This window comes from Anthonomus grandis, chromosome 18 (assembly GCF_022605725.1).
Source record: "Anthonomus grandis grandis chromosome 18, icAntGran1.3, whole genome shotgun sequence".
NCBI classification, from domain to species: domain Eukaryota; kingdom Metazoa; phylum Arthropoda; class Insecta; order Coleoptera; family Curculionidae; genus Anthonomus; species Anthonomus grandis.
In genome coordinates this window covers 11,336,754-11,358,020 of record NC_065563.1, presented here as the reverse complement: position 1 = coordinate 11,358,020, position 21,267 = coordinate 11,336,754, and the positions used below count along the sequence as shown (strand labels likewise).

The window sequence follows — 21,267 nt, the reverse complement described above, 5'->3', positions numbered from 1 at the left end:
AAAATCGGAAAGGGTAGTTTTTGCAAGGGTAGGGGGTTAATTCGTGAATAACTTTTTTTAGGTTATTTTTTTCGCAACGTGGGTTCATTTTTTAAAAACTACATACTTTTTCCTACAAAAAAGGTACTCTTGTTGCACATCGCCCAGAACGATGGTTTTCGAGAAAATTGAAGGCAAAAAGTTTGCTCTGATGGGTTGCTAACTGGTTAAACAACATAAACCTATGAAAGTTATGGGGTTTCAAAAGTAAACACGTAGTTATTAAATAATTAATTGAAAAATCTAAATTTTATGATTTTTAAAACATCTTATTGCTTTAAAAAACGAAATAAACCAATTACCAAAATTCCTTATTAAAATAATGCATTTCTTAATTCATTCATAGTAAATGTTCAAAGTGACCACCATTCATTTCAATGCAGACATCTGCTCTTCTTCTCCATGATCTGCGTACCCTGTGGAATATCCCTGGGGTTGTACGAATTTGATTGGAACAGTCGATAATGCGTTGACGTAGTTGCTCTTCAGTATTAATCGGCACTGAGTAAACCAAAGTTTTCAAGTGGCCCCAGAAGTAGAAATCTAATGGATTAAGATCTGGTGATCTTGCTGGCTAAGCTTGTGGACCACCACGTCCTATCCAACGCCTCTCAAAAACTTGGTTTAAATGATTCCTCACCGCTAGCGGAAAATGAGCTGGTGCACCATCATGCATAAAATACGTGATCTGCCTCTGTGCTATGGGAACTTCCTCCAAAAGTGCTGGTAGATCATGTATTAGAAAATTAAGGTAACTTTGACCATTTAGCCTAAAATGTTTATTATTATAAATAACAAGCGACTTTTCAAAAGGTGTCAAATTAACCTCGGGGGTAGAAAAAATGGTCCAATAAGTCTATCGCCAAGAATTCCCGCCCAAACATTAACTGAGAATCGAATTTGGTGTCGACTTTCCACAACAGCATGAGGGTTCTCATCGGACCAGTGATGTGTATTATGGTAATTGAAAATTCCATTTCTTGTAAACCCAGCTTCATCCGTGCATAAAATATTTGCCAAAAAAAGGGGTTCTTGTACCTGTTTTCTTAATAACCAACGACAGAAGATGATTCGAGCGGGATAGTCTGCCGGAGCAAGAGCTTGTACCCTTTGGATGTGATACGGATGCAGGAGTTGAGTCTTAAGAGTCATCCACACAGAATGGCGACTCACGTTTTCCCGCGCTGCAATTCTCCTTACAGATATCCCCGGATCTTCCTCTACATGTGCTAAAATGCGGTAATTGGTTTATTTCGTTTTTTTAAAGCAATACGATGTTTTAAAAATCATGAAATTTAGATTTTTCAATTAATTATTTAATAACTACTTGTTTACTTTTGAAACCCCATAACTTTCATAAGTTTATGTTGTTTAACCAGTTAGCAGCCCATCAGAGCAAACTTTTTGCCTTCAATTTTCTCGAAAACCATCGTTCTGGGCGATGTGCAACAAGAGTACTTTTTTTGTAGGAAAAAGTATGTAGTTTTTAAAAAATGAACCCACGTTGCGAAGAAAATAACCTAAAAAAAGTTATTCACGAATTAACCCCCTACCCTTGCAAAAACTACCCTTTCCGATTTTCCAAATTATTTTTCAGTATCACCATTTGATTTTGGGTCAAAATTTATGGCAGAGGATTTTTTTTCGAAATTTTATCTCGTTTTTTAAGCCTACAATTTCAAAAAACCGTTTTTTAAATTTACCCTTTCAGTGCCCCTAACTCCCTTAATATGCATTTTCCACCCTATAGTTATAGGAACTTTTTTTAAAATTTTTAGGAGAACTATCACCCCCCGAATTTTTTTACACCATTTCAATGACACCCTGTATAATCTGTGTTGGTTTTAACAGGATCTCGCATCTTTGTCAGGCTTGTTGTGATAAAATGAAATGTTAGGTCATCATCGGACTCTAATATATATAAATATTTAATAGTACGCGACTTAAAACGTCAAATTCACAATTGAAGGACTAAAACTACAAATAAATTTCAAAAAAATACTTTAAACGTTAATTTTTGTTGCCCAAATGATGCTCCGTGTCCGCCATCTTTGTTTCACTCATTGTAACAATTCAAGTTGCAAAGTCGCCTTTGAAAATTTGACGTGTCAAACTGAAATCTGATTAGCGCAGGACGCAAGGACTCTGATTAAAGAAATACCTAAAACTGCTTAAATTTTCGGAAAAAGGGTCTTTACCCTCAGAAGACACTTTAGGCTTCCGGTGCGTGTGGGTATAAAATGCTAAAGGGCCCTTTTTGTACCATAGAATCGCATTTAAAAATTAACAGTTTTGACGTTTAATGCCCCAATTACGATCCGTGGCCGCCATCTTTATTACACTTATTGTTCAGCAACGAAGTCGCCTTTCGAAGTTTTGGAACTAAAATTTAATTACTAGCAAAAACTCTCATTAGAATTTTGATTAAAAAAATTAGAAATACTTAAAACTCTCTATCTATCCTTAAAGCCTTTCTGTATGTTAATATATAAAATGGTAAAAGCTCTGTTTGTACCATAATACGTCAAATTACGTCGCAATTAAACGGCTTATTGCAGATCTCACTTCCACTCAAATACGACCGTCAAACGTCATTGAATTGCCTATAATTCATGACAGGTGCGAACTGGCGGGGAATTTAAATTATTAAAGCGATTTCAGTAAATAAATATTATCTAGCAGTTTAAACAAACGTCTTATTAACCTCGTTTCAACAAATTTCGCACAAAGCGGTAATTACTCTCCTAACAACCAAGCAATTACTCACAAATATTATAAAGGAGGCAATATATTATAGTATCAAGTGAGAAGAGGACGGAGCATAACACGCGTGGACCATCAACCGACAAAAGAATGGACTTACTGTACATCAACTCAATAACAAAGTTAAACATAAATGGTGTAATCACTTCATACTCTGATGACATGTTACATAAAATATGTTTACAACTATTGATTGATTGATCTAATATCGTAGTTGCCTTTATCATGTTAAATATGTTATTACCTCAGTGTTATTATTTTAAAAGTTCTTTAGAAAACACCCCCGTTAAATTCCTCGAAGTAAGTCGAACAAAAAAGATGCTTGCATCTATATATTGGGAATATATAACTTCATAATTCGGATTCTACTATTATAAGAACGTATAACTGTGTATGAACCACCGGTATGAAGGTTGAATGTGGCGGGGCGGAATATTCTGCCACCCAAGATGGCCGATTGATTCTGATTGTCTAATTTTTGACGTACATCAAATATCACAATAATGACATTTTTGTCATTCGTATTTGACGATTGTCTTTTTATAGTTTTTTTGAGTCCTAGGTTGATAAATTATTTTACAAATGTGCCAACATCGAATCTATATCTCATCACTCGTCGGTTAACGCATCAACTTTTGTAATTCTGCAAATTACTTGAAATTTAAATATCGGGCAATAGACCAGGCTTAAATTTCCCGCCACACGCCACTCAAGATGGTTGCCCCCGTCTTTGTCAACAACGTCAATAAAGCAGAATGTCTGTCTGTTCATTAGGCAACACGCATTTCTCTAAATTTGTGTTCTGTGGTATGAATTAAATAAATTGAAATTGAAAAATTAAACGGGTCATTAAGGTTCGTCAGTCGTTGGTCCGCGGGCCCCATTTAAATCATCAACATAATAGTACGGTACGACCGTGCAAACAAAGACGACAAACACCTGCCCGATACGGGACGAAAAAGGACGGAGCGCAGCTCGTTATTCTAAGAATGAAAAAACATGTTTCTCTTAAACAGAAATGTGTTGTTAGTGGGAAGGCGATTTCCAAACGAGCGCTACCGGGAACCCGGGCGGTTCTCGGAACCCCGACGCGTATATTATGTGAATAGTTTTCGGTTCGTTTCTCTTCTTAAATCGAAAATCGAATATTTTTCATTTTAAGGGTGTCACAGTTTAAATATTAAATGCGTATTGAGGTAAACATGACAATAGGTACGTTTACAACGCGTGTACCAGTCATGGAAGTAAGCAACAGAATCAGAAATGAAAATCAAATTTTTACAGTCGACCAGATAAGTTCTGCACGCAATACATTTCTTTTCCATATATCAAAAGCTAAACGTCAGCTATAATAAGTATAAAGAAAAAATGTAAATCTTTTCAGAATAATATATTCTATGTATAGATAGTTGTGATGTACTAGTGCTCTTTATGTCATCCTCCTATGTTTTGTCACAGCAACATAGATGATCACTTGGGTAAAGTTAGTTCCAATATTGAAAATAAGAAACGAGCTCAGAAATTGATATTAAAACCTCAGCTCCTGAGTATATATAAGAATCTACGTCAGCAACAGAATCAGAAACGAAAATGAAATTTTTACAGTCGCCCAGATAAGTTCTACACGCAATATATTTTTTCCATATTTAAAGATAAAATCTCATTTTAAGCTTCTAAAATAACGTTAAGAGACCCCTTCATCCCCTAAAATACGTGTGTCTCTGAGACATATCGCGTATTTTATTATCTTTCATTTATACACCAAGTTTGAAGGCGCAACAAAATTTTTAAGCAATTACTGTGATTTTTTTGATTATATAACATTTATCTTTTATGCTGCAAAAAAATTAAATCGACAATTCCCCTTTTCTTTATATGCAATTATAGTTTTTCTCTTTACTTTATTTTAGAAGCATAAATCCTTAAATATGGGAAAACATATATGGCTTGCAGAACTTATCTGGGCGACTGTAAAAAATTTGATTTTCGTTTCTGATTCTGTTGCAAACTTCCATGACCTCCAAATATTTAATACTTGGACTAAATGACTTAATGATGATTTGATGCGTCTCATACAGGGTAGATTAAATTATTTTTTTTCCATGTAAACATCTAGGACCTATTTTGAAATACCAAAATGACAAGTTTGACATTTTATTGGATGTTAGCTTACAAGGTTTTTATTTCTGTACACAAAAATAATGAAGAAGAGGAAGACAAGGACAAGCCTTAAAAAAATTCATAATTTAATTTTATATAATTCTTCGTCTAAACTGATAAACTCCCTTCAACTTTGACATTTTGATCCTAGAGTTAATTTTGCACTAATTTAACCCTCAAGATGAATCCTTGTAAACAGGGCTGCACTAAATAAAAATAGTTAAACATTTGGTCCATGGATCTAATAGATCCGCGCGTAGCTAATGTTTTATGCGCATTGGATTTTCGTGTAAACTTGGTTGTGCTGTAAAAAAAAACCAGCGCCGTACTTGGATAATATTTTCTTTAAACTTAAGGGCATCGGAGACCTACGGTGGGATGCAGGGTCGCCGAGAGAAAAACCGGGCATCATATTTATATCTATCACACGCTATTGCAAAGCGAGCGTTATCTATCACATGTTTTGCAAACGCGCCTCTTTAACTAGCACATGCGATCGCCAAAAATGTTGTTTTTCCGATTAAATGCAGAAGTAGACAGTAGTAGTTCTTCACCTGTTGTAGTTGTATCCGAGGTTTATTTTTTTTTTTAATTTTGCATAAACCTAAAGATGAACTTATCCTTACCCATAAACTATAGCTATAATCACATTGATGATTGTTCCTTTAGAGTGAATTTGTCAACAAAAGAAGAAACGGAGGTAAATTATTTTATTACTGTTATTTAAATAAGACATAACCTAGAAAACGTGGTGGAAGTTAGCAACGAAATCAGAAATGAAAATCACGTGTTTACAGTCGCCCAGACAAGTTTTGGTGATTATATTATGTTTTGGATAGATATTGCAGCTTTTAAAATACATTTTAAGCAACACAAATGGTCTTAAGGGTTTTCTATGGAGGATTTTATTAGATATTTAATAGCGGTAAAAAAGTAATGGATGTGGGTTTTCTGCAAAGAAAGACTTCGGTGTCGGTACGTGAAATATATCTCTATTAAAAAAATCATTAAATTTAGAAGAAAATTTTGTTACACCTTGAAACTTGTACGATGCAAAAGGACTATAAAATAAATAATCTAGTTAAAGACACACGTTTTTTGAAGGGCTGACAGGGTAAAATCCACCCCCAAAATATTAAAAATCGTTAGAAATAAAAGCAATTTTTGTTACACCTTGAAACTTTGTATGATGCAAAAGGATTATAAATGTTTTAGTTTAGTGCCATCGATTTTATACTCGTGAGAGAAAAAACGCACGTGCATATTGAAACTTGACGAAATTATCGCCTACTTTTTGGGCAAAAACGTCGGTACGAGTTTTTTCAAATAGCGACCCCCTGATAAAATAAATATTTATTACTTATTATCAAGATAAAAATGTATTTTTTCGCAAACGTCAAAAAATAACTACTTTTTTAACCTCAGTTCTTAATGTTGAAGTTTGATTTCACAGACGTCATTTCGTTTTTGCTGCTTTTTTTAATGAGCGTGTTCCTTGAGCGTACAGACGTCACAGAAATTTAAGTCAGAGATCATCATTTAAACACCGTTTGCGGAAAAAAAACGCATCAATTTGGAGAAAAGCACTTTTTATGGCTCGTCTAAAATTGTCGGCCTCACTACGTTCGGCCATCAAACATTTAGTCTCACCACAAAAACTATCACTTTTACTGCTAATAAAACCATATACTATTTTTTCCGCACTTTGTGGAGACACTCTCTATAGGGTATGTTAGAATTTTGTTCGACATAAGCCTAGATAATTTATGATACATTTTTTAAAAATTAATTTCCACTTACTTTTTTGCAGAAATGGATTTCTGATTTTCGAAATGTTACAAAAACAACATGGAGTATAAGATAAGCTATTGAAACTCCCATAAAAAGTGCCAAAAAAAATTTACTAAAGAGATATTATTACTGCCATTTTAATACTAGGCAAACACAGTTTGTCCAACCAAATCAAAGGAAGCGAAAGCACTATCTCGAAATATTAACTGTCCAGCGAAATTAATCCTTATAATAAATCGGATTCCTAGCAAAAATTCGCGTGCATCCAAGTCCAAACAGCTTGGAACAGATGACTTGGTAAAAACTTGGCCATGTCTAATTTCATTCCAAAATAATCACCACACGATAGACAGCGCTGCAGCTTTAAGTAAGCGTCCTATAAGCGATCAAACGATAAATGAAGTCCTAGAGTATTTTAATAGAGGTCACTCGGTTGCATCAGCTTACCACAGTTTTTGTTTTTCAAAAATGGAAGAGAATGGCCACAAATATAAAGAAATAATGGCTGATCGACAAAATTTTCCCACAAAAACTGATTTCTCAAATACATGGCATAGGTATTTCCAAGAATCCTTTGGTTCTAGGTCGGGAAAGGATGCTTTAGAAACCTTGGAAAAAAATTTATCCAAAACAGACAATTTATTTAAAATTGAACAAATCTCAGACTAAATACCATTTCCTTGTGCACTCCAATGATGCAGAGAGCGGCAGATTTATTGATTCAATCATCCGAAATATTGTTTGTTGATGCAACTGGGAATTGCGACGTTGAAAACCATAATTTTTTTGCTACCCAGTCGTCTATTGGGGGAACACCAATCGGATGTGTGATTACAACAACTAAAAAAAGCGAGGTTTTCAGAATTGCGGTAAAAAATTTAATAGCCATAATGCCTACAAAAATATGTCCTGCAGTAATTATAACCGACGATGATCTGAAAGAAAGAAAGGTACTCAAAGAATATTGGCCAAATGCCACGTTACTGCTATGCACGTTCCATGTTTTAAAAGCAGTTTGGAAGTGGCTCTGTAGATTTAGCAACGGTGTACCAATTCAGGACAGACAGAAGCTTTACATATACTTCCGAAACATATTAAAAAGTAGCACTAGTGAGGAAGAAGTAAAAGAAAATGTTTCTATATTAAACAAATGCTGTGATCAATATCCTAAGTACAAGAGCTATGTTAAAAGACTATTAGACAGAAAAGAGGACTGGTGTTTGTTTTACAGAAAATATTTTATTACCAGAGGATCAAATACCAACAACATGATAGAAGTAATTTTTAGACTATATAGAGATGACCAAAGCATATAATCTTGTATAACTTGTTGATTTCATTGAGGTTAATTTTAATTGTTACTACAAACAGAGACTACTAAATGTAGTTATTCGTAAAGATAGAAATGGATGTGGCGGTGGTGTCGCTTTTTATATACGTAGTTCTTTAAAATTTGAAGTTTTAGACGCCCCACCACAAATTAGTGCTTTAGAGCAAATATGGTTCCGCGCAAAAATTAATGGCAAAGATATAATCTTTGGTTCACTTTACCGACCACCATCTATTAATCTTGGTTCTTGTTTGGACGATTTGGAAAATTCTATAGTTAGTTTTTTAACTCATTCTGATAATGTAGTTTTTGGGGGAGATTTGAATGTAGATATGTTGGATACTGGCAGCCCTGGATATATTTGTGTTAACAGTCTTTTAAATAAATATAATTTAACCCAAGTGGTTCAGTCTCCAACTCGAATTTCAAACATTGGAGCCAAGTTAATTGATGTTCTTGTTACTTCGGCTCCTGGCTTAATCACGGACTGACTTAATGACATTTTAAAAATTAACTGGCAAAATATATTTAACTTTACTGATATTGATGAAATGGTAACTTTTTTCCAAAAAAACGTAATTGATGTATTTGATATTCATGCGCCCTTTAAAACCTCCAAGTTCACTAAAAATAAAGCTCCATGGATTACTGACAATATACGATTTATGATGAAACTTAGACAAAAAGCCCTCACGAAGTATAAGAAACTAAAAACTAATGCTGCGCTTAATGAATACAAACAAATTAGGAATTTTGTAACGGGTGCAGTACGTAGCGAAAAGAAAGCCTACTTGAATGAACAATTTAAATCTAACCCTACTTGTTTTTGGAAAACATTGAATTCTCTTAACATAACATCTAAAGTTTCTCCTTCCACAATTATTAGCGATTCTCGAAACACACCTGATGGACTTAATTCTTTTTTTATTAATAGCATTCCCAAGGTAAATACGGTATGCACTAATAATGGCCTTAAAACTAAGTATACCAATAAAGTACACCCTAATGTTAAGAAACTATTTCAATTTAAAGAAGTGTCTGAAAAGCAAGTTGAAAAAATAATTTGTAGTATAAAATCTACTGCAACTGGTTCTGATGGCATGGGCATTAAAATGATTTCACTTTTAGTTCCTTATTTAACATCCTATATAACTTTTATAATTAATAAAGCACTTGTATTATCAAAATTTCCATCTGAATGGAAGAATGCTGATGTACTGCCCATCCCAAAAAATAATACCCCTACGGAATTTTCTCATTATCGACCTATAAGTATATTGCCAACCCTTTCTAAAATATTGGAAAAGGCCATGTATATGCAATTAAATGATTTTTTTAGACTTAATTCCATAATTCCTAGTACTCAGTCAGGGTTTCGATCGCAGCATGGTACCATGACAGCACTATTGCATGTATGTGATGATATTTTTAGTGCTTTGGATAATAGAGAGGTTACTGCATTAGTGCTGCTGGACTATAGCAAAGCGTTTGATACTCTGGATCACTCTCTTCTTTTTACCAAACTAAAATATTTTGGATTACACGAGTCGGCGCTGAGTCTACTTTGTGATTACTTAAGTAATAGAAAGAGTGTGTTTAAAGAGTGCGCTTAAATACCACCTTTTCAGAATATTTAAATATTAATCAGGGAGTTCCTCAAGGCAGCATTTTGGGGCCACTACTATTTTCGATTTATACTTGTGATTTTTCTGAATTCCTGCATAACTGCAAGTCTCACCAATATGCAGATGACGTCCAACTCTACTCAGCTTTTCCAATAAATGAACTGAATACTGGCTTAGCACGCATTAATACCGATTTAAATCAAATTGTACATGTGTCTAATCTTCATGGGCTGGCTCTCAACGGTACTAAATCTAAACTATTACTTTTTGGAATGCCTAAATCTTATCATTTGAATTTAAATGTTATTATCGATGAAAATATTATACAACCATCTGACTGCGAAACAAACCTAGGCATTCTTCTTGATAATCAGCTTAATTTTGTAAAACATATTTCCAGTATTTTACAAAAAGCCTATTATAAATGGAGAATTCTATACATGCATAAGGATATTTTATCTTTTGATGTTAAACTCAAATTAAGTGATTCGTTGGTTCTCTCTTTAATTAGCTATGGTAGTGTACTCTTCTGGCCAGCTCTTGCTCAAAAGGACAAGTTAAGCCTACAAAAGCTACAAAATGCTTGCCTAAAGTTTTGCTACGATAGAAGAAAATTTGATCACGTCACCCCGTTATTTCATGCCTCTGGCTGGTTGAATTTGGATGAACGTTATAAAATCAATATGGCTGTTCTTGTTTATAAGGTACTCCATAATAAACTTCCCCTATATCTATATGACAAATTATCCAGTCATAACAGCATACATGGCCGTGGAATGCGCCACTCTGCAAACCTTTTAATACCAAATCATAGAACTTCCAAATTCCAACGGTCTTTCAGTTATAGTGCGGTTAAGGTATATAATTCATTGCCAAATAACCTTAAAGCTAAAACCTCGGCTGTCTTATTTCGAAAAGCTGTCAAATCTTACTTTTCTAACACTGCGAACTAATAACTAAAATATAAAAAATATATATTTCATTTAATTTTAAGTTATATCACTAATTACTTTTTTCTTTTATAAACTAGATATAATTATAATTATTTTAATAATTAATTATGTCATGTGATATAAGCCAAAATTCTATTTTAGGTTTCTTATAATTTTAGGCTTCTCTTTTTTTTCTGTATATTTTACGTAATGGTTAAAACTTATTCAATGTATTTATTATTTACATTGTTATGCTTTCGTATGTTAAGTTAGCAGTGCGGTTAGATAGAGTAGCCCCAGACTAGATCTCGCCGCATTTTTGGATAATAACTTTTGTAACTATTTTCGTAATATAAAGGCATTTATTATTATTATTATTATTATTATTATTATGAACAGAGTTGACATCAGAAGATATATCGCCGACGACAAAGATGTCGATCCCGATAAAATTCTACAGATAAGCGGTCTTCAATATACGGTTTCGAGTTCTTCCACGGAACACACTCACTTTGTAGACATGGAAATTGGTGTATGTTCTTGTCCGCAGGGTAGCACAGGAAAAATTTGTAAGCATCAATCGGCGGTCATTAAAAAATATAATATTACGAATGCCTGCAATGTTCTTTTGGAATAACAGAAACACATTATCTATATAAAGCGCGACTGGGAACCAACCCTCTTCTAATTTGCTTAAACCCCTTCTACTAAAAAAATATGTAACTGATGTAGAACAGAGTGTACCTATAAAAGAAAGCCTAAATGTAGAGCCCACTAAGGATTTTGTTATTAATTTTGGGCACCCAGGGGAAGAAGATATTGAAAAAACTGAGGTCACAGACGTGTTAGCCGAATGGAAAACATTTGTACAAGAATTGGATCTTAACGTTCAACAAAATCTTTTAGATGATCCTGAGAACTTTGTAGGTGGGGTGAAGGCATTCATGCAAAACTATAAAAAAAAATATTAACAGTTCGTCGTCTCTTCTGAGTAGATTGCACACAGCCTTTAAACCCTGCTGTTCATCTTTAAATAGGAAAGTGGTACACACAATTAGAAAAGGTACTAAAATTTCTGTCCAACCCACAAGGAGAAAGGAGAAGGGCCAAATTTACAGGAAGAAGACGATTTCAGTCTGGAAGAAAACCGAACAAATCAACCAATAACGAAAATCTAGCTCCTCATAGCCTTAAAAGTTGTGTCACCCAAAATCGAGCTCTAGGAGCAAGAAAAATAGCTAAATAATCTCAGGTTCTTATATTTGTATAATATACGAGTGGTATGTAGGTTATTAAAAAAAAATTAAGAGGTAATTTTTTGTTCAAAATAAAGGGTAGTTTGTTGTATAAATGTTGTGTCAAAAGTCAACGTAATTAAAAGTAACTAACCTTTATTAATCCGATATCTTCCTAATGTTTATACAACAAATTACCCTTTATTTGAACAAGGAATAACCCCCTTAAGTTTTTTGTACTTATTTTGAGACAACTTGTATAAGTTTTACCGTTATTTTGCTGTTTGTATTCAGATGTTTAAAAAGTTTTGTTGTTTTTTATTATTTCATGTACTATTCATGTTAAATAAAACTTGAGAAATTATTGTCGTTATTATTTTGATCTATATAGTACTATAGGTGTACTTTTATACTGTGGTACTATACATGTTGTAAATAAATAAGTACGAAAAATTTCAGGGTGTGACTCTTGGGTTAATTTTAAGAAAAAAACTTTATATGAACGTATGTCCTAGAAGTCCTAACTTTTGAGATACAGGGTGGATGCACAGAAAATGCATACCAAATTATACTACAATATCTACTTATACCTAGAATAGCATATATCTATTTCTACTTTTTATTTTTAATTAACTTTATTACATGCATTGATATATAGCTGAAAATGTCTTATTTTGAAAAGGTGTGTAAACTTAACAACAGAGAATCAATGAATATGTTTGTAAACAACACACCCCCTTGCCCCTGTGCACATGTTGAACTCAGACAAAGTTGTTGTTTATTAATTCTAGTCTTTCAATGTTCTAACCGTATATCATATACTATTTTGTTTACAAAAGGGAGAAAATTTCGGCATTTAAAAAATTGATACGGGATTTACTTATCTAGTTTTTAAACTCCATTATTACTCCTCAAATATTTGATTAAATATTGAAAAATCACTGTTTTTCGTCCATATTATCCAATCTAATCACACTGTTTTTCAACTAAATATTTATATATAAAATTATATTAAATTTAAATAAACAGTGTTATTAAATTAAATAGTGCATATTAATTTTCTTGCAAAATCATTCTTTTTCATAAACACAACCCTTAGCCCCCCCATCCACCCCAAACATGTGCCCAGTAAGAATTTCTTTTGAAAAATCACCGTTTTTCGCCTTTAAAATCCAATCTAATAGCACTGTTTTTGCATAAAATATTTATTAATATACATATATATAATTATTATAAAATTTAAATAAAAAAACTGACTTATTAGATTAGATATTATTGACAAAAACTGCTGTTATTCATATGTGATATTTTAAAAAACAAAGATTTCTGAAAACAATTTCTTACTGGTAAGTAAAGTGGGGTGGGTGGGGGGTGTAAGGGTAGGATTAATGAAACACGGTCTATTTGCAGAAAATAATTGTCTGAGAAAAAAATGCTTATTAAGAAAATCATAGATAATAAAGAAATCTAGAGTGTTTGTATCTATAGAGTAAAGTGAGGCAAAAGCACGCAGTTAATGTTTGAACTCCCCTAGTTTCCACCTTAATTAAAAAAAAAATTAAAAAACACAAATGGATGAAAGCTTCAAGTCAGTACTATAAAATATCTGATGGAAAAAATTTAAATGTAAATGGTTTTAAAGTTATTAAAAAAAATATGACAAAATGTCCCAGTAGGGGGGCAAAAGCACGCATGCCGTGAGGCATAAGTACGCACCTTGTTTTTAAAATGAAACTTCTTTTTATTGTCTATTTAACATTGCATTTAACAAAAACAAAAAAATATTTCACAACATACGAACTTATAGCTAATAGAAAACAACTTAAACTAAATAACTCCTGAACAAATAATAACAAAAAATAATGAAACATTAGAACTTGCTAATAGCAACTACTTAAAACTTTGGCTTAAACACAATGGTCACATTTAAATGCACCAACGCCTTCATAAGGAGAACAGTCTTCATGCCACCATTCCTGGCAATAATTGCACTGAACCCAATCATCGTTGGGAGTTTCCAAAAATGATTCCTCACAACCAGGACAAATGACATTTTCTGTTTCAGCGCTTTTTAGAGTTTCTCTAATTTCATATTTTTTTTCAAACGAAGTTTTTATTTTTTTGTTTTTATTATTTTTGTTTCCTTCGCGCTTTTTTACTTCCTCCTCCAAGGCGTCTTTAACAGGTGTGCTAGTTATTATTTCTGATTTTTTCCCCTTACTTTTTCTTGTCATAGGGTCCTTTTTTTTAGGAAAAGGCAAAATATCGGAGGGGCGAATTTGTTTTTTGTCATTCCGTGGTTTTTCAGATGCTATTGTTGCCAGTACATCAGCGTTGGTTGATGTAGATGGCTGTAAATCAGTAACTGCAGATGGTTTTTGAATAGGCTCTGGAACAACTTTTGATGTAGACGGTTGCGGCTGAGGTGACTGATCATTAATCTCTGATTGTCGGAATTCAATTAAAGATTGTAGTAAATTATTTGAAGTTGATGGCTCCAAAATATTCTGAGATGTAGAAGGCTGAAGGACAGAACCTTCTGGTTGAGGTAAATTTTCCTGCGGTATGGATTGTTGGTCAGTAACAGTTGATGGTAAGAAGTCTTCGTCGGTAAATACATCAGGAGGTACGATTCCACATTTTTTAAAGCCGTTAAAAGCCGCTTTTCCCATGGTACCCACAGTTTGGTATGCCTCTGCAAACAGTGAAGATATCTGAAATTGTGTAACCACTTTCCCAGGATTACTTATTAAATACCGCTCACATGCTTCAGCAAACTTGTCTTTTAAAGGCTTAAAAAGCATCTATCCAGCGGTTGTGTTTTTTGGCTACTGTGTGGCGGCAAAGACAACATATGAATATTGTGATTGCGGGCAAACAAAACTGCATCTAGATACAAATGAGAGGAATGATTGTCTAGAATGAGAAGGACCGGGTTCTCTTCTGATGGCTTTACGTGTTTTGTAAAATGCTCCAGCCACTCCAAAAATAGGGGTCCATTAATATATCCAGAATCTGATGTCAATAGCAGAGAGTCTGGGGGGGCGCCATTAAGAAGTTCTTGTTTACGTGTTTTTATTGCTGGAGGAACATAAGCTCCAGATGCCGACATGCAGCACACAACAGTGACAGTTTGTCCTCGATCAGCAGAAGAGACTTTGCCGATTAATTTTTTGCCTTTTTCCGAAACGACTTTGGGTGTTTTATTAGGAACCGTTGACAGACCACTTTCATCCATGTTAAACATTCTGGAAACCCCAAATTGGTGCTTCTCCCACAGAACTTAAAGGTTTGAAAAGTATCTGTCCAGTTGTACTTTATTAAAGCCCATCATTCTGGCTACACTGGTCTTTTTATTTTATATATATATAAATATTTAGTATCAAAACAGCGTTATTAGATTGGATAATATGGACGAGAAACAGTGATTCTTCAAAAGAATTTAATAAAATATTTAAGAGGTAGTAATCGAGTTTAAAAAACTAAATATGTAATTCCCGTGTCAATTTTTTTTAAATGCCGAAATTTTCTCCCTTTTGTAAACAAAATGGTATATAATATACATGTATTCTAGAGTTAATAAATATACCAACATTTTACTAAAAAATCGTTAACTAAATATATATTTAACGATCATAATATATGTGTTGTTTAAAAATAAAAGACAAATTATTTTGTTTTTTCTAGGGACTCCTGGCCTAAGAATTCTATTAACTTGACTTTTTGTGAACGGATTTTAGTCATTTCCTCAAGAAAGACTTTAGACTAGTCTAGTTTTTTTTAATATTTAATATACAGGGTGTCAAAATATTTCTAGAAGCTTATTACATTAAAATGTATAGTATGAAACAAATACGAGTATAATAAATACCATAAAACAACAACTTCTCTGGTCCATGTGTAGCATTTTGAAAAACAGGGATTTTGCAGAAGAATTTCTTACTGAAAAAAGATGTGGGGCGGGTGGGGGGTGTAAGAGTAGTGTTATTGAAAAACTTTTTTATTATATAAAATAATTGTCTTAAAAGAAATAAATTCCTCAGGTTATAAAAAATTAACTATAATTAATATTATTCTTTATTTTTAAGCACTTATACACAGCATGGAAATCTTTGTATAGTTTTTATCAAATCAATTTTTTTGATTTTCCTTAGTAAATTATAAAGTGTTTCTTCTAAGGCAATTATTTTCTGCAAAAAAACTCATTTTTTATTAAGCCTACCCGTACCCCCCCACCCACCCCACATAACTTACCAGTAAGAAATTCTTTTCAAAAATCATTGTTTTCCAACATAATACACCTGAATAACAGTTGTTTTTGTCTTTAATATCTAATTTAACTCAGTTTTTTTATTTAAATTTGATATAATTATATATATGTATACTAATAAATAATTAATACAAAAACAGTGCTATTAAATTGGATTTTATAGACGAAAAACGGTGATTTTTCAAAAGAATTTCTTATTGGATAAAGATGTGGGGCGGGTGAGGGGTGTAAGGATAGTGATAATGAAAAACGTTTTTATTATATAAAATAATTGCGTTAAAAGAAATAATTTAATTTGCTAAATAATTTACTCTCTCAGGTTATAGAACATTAACTATAATTTATATTACTCTTTATTTTTAATCACAGCATGGAAAGCTTTGTATAGTTCATATCAAATCAATTTTTTTGAATCTCATTAGTATACTGCAAAATTTTTCCTCTAAGGCAATTATTTTGTGCTAAAAACTCGTTTTTCATTAATCCTACCCTTAGCCCCCCACCCACCCCACATTCTTATCCAGTAAGAAATTCTTCTGCAAAATCCCTGTTTTTCAAAATGATATACATGAATAACAGCTGGTTTCATCATTAATATCCAATCAAGGTAACATAGTTTGCTTATTTAAATTTGATATAATCATATAATAATTAATACGAAAACAGTGCTATTAGTAAAATCTCATCACTTTGTACTACAGTACTAAAAACGTATACATATATTGTATTTTATGAAAGTTTAAAGGCTGTGATAAACTGAGAAGACACATTTTGTTTTTGTCAAAAGAATTCTTGTTTTTAACGTCTTTATAGACGCCAAATTTATTATCTAATATTTAAGAAGTTCGTATTAAATATCTAAAAACCCCATCATAAAGCACGAAAACGGTGGCAATGCAAGAGTACAAATTAGTTTAAATTCGGCATAAAAATAAGGTCTCATAAGATTAAAATTGATTTTTCAAAATAACAATAGTAATTTTTTTATTCTCTTAATTAAACCTAAAAACTTCATGAAGTTGAGCAAATTTCGACTATAATTCTTGGGCGCACTTTTGGCGCGCAACAGTGTGGACCAATCGCCCTAGAAAATTCTTATAAAAAGACACTGTTGATGAAAGTTCGTATTAAAAATATAAAAACCTCATCATGAAGCACGAAAGATGCAGCAGTACAAATAAGAACGTAAAAAATAAAAATTGATTTTTCAAAATTTCGAATATTTTCGGAACCATTGGGAATTTTAAAATTTTTTTTAAACGGTATATTATTAAGCTCAAACATTCTTAACTTTGCCCCAATTTAATCATCTTCATACATCTTATAGATTCCAAGATCCCCATGTTGAGGGTCGAATTTAAAACATTTTATTTTTGTAATTTAATTATTTTTTATCAATATGTGAAAGATGTGCTTTCTCCAGGGTTTTTGCGTGTTCTGCGAGTTCATTATCAAGTTCTATCGTAAATACCTTTTTAAATCGACCTAACTGCTGAACCCCACAATCCGCTTTTAGTCGCTTTGTTAGGCCACCTTCTGAAATTTCTAATTGCGAAGCAGCTTGGCGCTTGGATAAACCATTTTGGATCAGCTCCTTAGCTCGATTAAGAATTTGTGGCGTGATGGGCGTGCGCTCTGATTTTCTTTTGTAGTCCCTAAAAACAAGAAAATGGGTTACACAAATTCATGGGGTAAAAGTACGCGCGAACTTTTGCCCCACATGCACTTTTTTATTTTTTTTTTTCAGTGTAAATCGACACAAGCACGACTCACAACAGGTGAATATATTTTTGAGATTACGATTGGGCTTTTATAACAAATAAACGTTGTTATCGTAATTTGCACTATAAAAGCATAATACAGGAATCTTTGGAAAATGGTTACTTGACAATCTCAGGCATAATAATGATCATGACAAACATCTGGCGCCTATTTACCTTCGATATACCGAAAAACTTAATAGCGGGCAAGTTTCCAAGAATGAAACTTTGACGTCAATCGCCCTTCCATCCCCTCCATTTAACTCGGCATTTTTCGGTGATGAAACTCTTAACGATTTTTTTAAAGAGAAACTCGTCGTTGCATTCATCAGTTGAAGTGGGAAATTCGGCGGGTCAGTAAGGCGACGCTTGCGTAATAGAATGAAAAATAACGGAAAATCTCTCGGTCAGTTAAGTTGATGTTGTAGTATTACGAGCTGATTAATAATAATAATAATGGTTTATTTATTCCCAAATATACATGCTTATAAATTAAATTCAGTTCAGAAAAATAAAAAAGCTACATCAGCTTAGAATAACAGAAGAGGCAGCTGCTAGAGCAAATTAAGGAAAACTATATTACATGACTGCAAAACAGTGAGCAACGAAAAAACAAACATCATAGTTTTCAGTTTAATAATTACAAGAGAAATTGAGAGAAAAAGAGAGAGAGTAAATAAAAATCAGCAGATGAATAGAAATGCCCCATTTCAGTTACTGAAAATCGACATATTTCGTTCGGGTAATAAACATTTTCCCCTATATGAAATATATCCGAAAAAGCAATAAGTCAGTTATGTATAATTTTCACGAAACTGTGTTTTCCATAAAAAACAAAACAAAGGTAAAAACACAAAGTCACGGACTCATCAAATCCCTATAATTGTTTAAAGTTACACGTGTTTCGCTCCTATCGGAGTATCATCAGGCCTAGACCTACACAGATCACAACTGACTATTTTTCTATGTGTTTTCCATGTTAATTTTGCATGTAAATACGAATTTTCCTTATTATAGTCTTTCAAAGTAACAGTTTCAAAATGGCGAATGGGCGAGGCGCAAACAACAGCAATAACTCTCACATAAAAATCACAGTTTCTAGACAGTTCTATTACGTTTAGACGTGAGGTAATGCGTATTACGATCGCCATGTAAACACAGTTAACGATTATATATTAGATGGTATTAATTTTATTCCGCGAAATCTGTTTTTGTTTAGCGACAGGCTTTCTGGGAATAACTAACCGAGCGCTAAATAATTGTTTTATTACATAAACCGTTGAATTTGCAAATCCTATAAATAAAAGTCATACTTCAACATTTTTTTTTGTGTAATATACTCTCGTATATTCATAAGGGGTTAGCTGACCAAAGTAACCACGTTTACTTGAGGACCCTGTAAACATGTTAAATGATTATAACAACTATTTTTTGTATGGAAAAAGCCTAATTATCGCGTCGTTAACGGTCGCTTATTAATTTTAATTGCGAAAACGTTACAATTTTAATTATCCCTTGCAAGAAAGAAAATTATGGGTTTGTCTCGATGCTTTCCACGAAAATGACATTCTGGGAAATATTTTTTTCCCGAGCGTACGACGTACTAGAACAAAAATATAACAAGAAATTCATTATTAACTATATACCTAGATGCGAAAAGAACTCGATTCCCTGTAAGCCATACCGAGAAAATGTTATTTAAAGTTTCCTGAAGTACGAAGACAATGCGACTTCCCGGAAAATTTATTTCCCAGATGTGCTCCAGAATAGACTCAATTTAAAACTTTTACGCTTCCGAGTAGTAGCGCTTGAAAAGTTCGTTTTATTTTAGAACTTTATAAAATAAATTTGCACTAATTTAATTTAAATAGGATACGCCACTGGTAAGTTGCCCCGTTGCCCTGGCAACGCCTACGCGTGTTACACAGTTGTACCAACGGGGAGGCGGGGCCACCATAGCCGTGTCATTTTTATTTATTTCTATTTATTAAATAATTTTTTATTTAATTATTAACAAGAATTGCTTTAAAATATTTCTATTAGGTAATGCATATATTGCAAAATATACACAACATACACCAATAAATTGATTACATAATGTTTAACCAACCCAATAATGGATGCATAAAACATTCTTAAAGGCTACTAATAAGAAAATTACTAATCTAGATAAGTTATTCTAAAAAAATCTAAATTTGTCTATATTACAAAAAATAAATTAATCCAATTAAATAAAGTAGTCCATTCTTGCAGTGGGTAACTAAAAGTATGTCGGTCATCCTCCACTAATTTTATTTAAAAAACTGCAAATCCCACGTGTTTTGGACATATAACATCTCCATCATCAGGGATAACAAATTAAGGGGCTCTGTCAATTTATTTCATAAGTTCTAGGGCCTCAGACAAGGCTAAAAGGTTAAAATACATGAGAAAGGAACATAACTTGGTTTTACAAAATCTTAAAACTGCATAATTTACAATAGCAATAATAATAACTTTACAAGTTCTAGGGTTCTAGCTTCATTTATAATTTTTTTTTTCATATTATATTGGGTTTCTTTGATTTTTACTAAAAAAAATAATTTTTACATTTATTAACACGTTGAGCCCCGCGTGCCCACCGGTGGGCATTTGGATTTTACTTCCAGGGACAAAATTTTAATTTTTTGTTAATAGTTATTTTTTTGCAGTTTGTGGATCAATACTCTGTCGACTTTTGGCTGTTTTTGTAATTTTTGTTGCGGTGACCCACGGGTGGGCACGTGGTCCCAGAGTGCTATTTTACATTTTGGGACCGAATGCCCACCCGTGGACACTAGCTTTAATGTGTTTTTTTGTTTCAGAGTTAAGCAAATATGGCTAAGAAATATCTATCCGATCAGGAGTTGGCAAAGGAGCTGGAGAATCTGTCCGACGATGAGTCAAGAGATATAATAGAAGACGAAATTACCGGATTTTCAGATGATTCGCTCGTAGATAAAGAATTTATTCCTGTTGAAAGTGATCTATCATCTGATAACGATTCATCCGGTAATAATTCAGATAATTCTGCCATATTATTATCCGAAGACGAAGATCTAGACGGTAACGTACCTCTAGCGACTTTAACTACTAAGCAAAAATGGGATCACATTCAAGGAGACCGACTGTCTTTCAGTGAAAGCCCTCAGAATATTGGTGTTATTCCAGCTGTTAGTGCAGATTTTGCAGGGAAAGAACCAACTGAATTCTTTAACTATTTCATCGATGATGAGATGATTAATCTGTTTGTGACTGAAATCAATAGGTTTGCTTCACAGCGAATTGCTGCGGCAATAGCAGATCCAAACCGGAAGGCCAAGGTGCTGAAATGGGTGGATATC

General features: G+C 33.1%; 1 protein-coding gene across 1 annotated transcript in view; it reads right to left on the bottom strand.

Annotated features, from left to right (window-relative positions):
• LOC126746918 (intraflagellar transport protein 56) overlaps positions 1-21,267 on the bottom strand; it is a 219,655-nt gene that overhangs the window by 84,443 nt on the left and 113,945 nt on the right. Inside the window, exon 12 of the transcript XR_007664026.1 lies at positions 17,617-17,800. The gene's annotated coding sequence lies outside the window, so the exon portion shown is untranslated. The remainder of the gene's footprint in view (positions 1-17,616; positions 17,801-21,267) is intronic.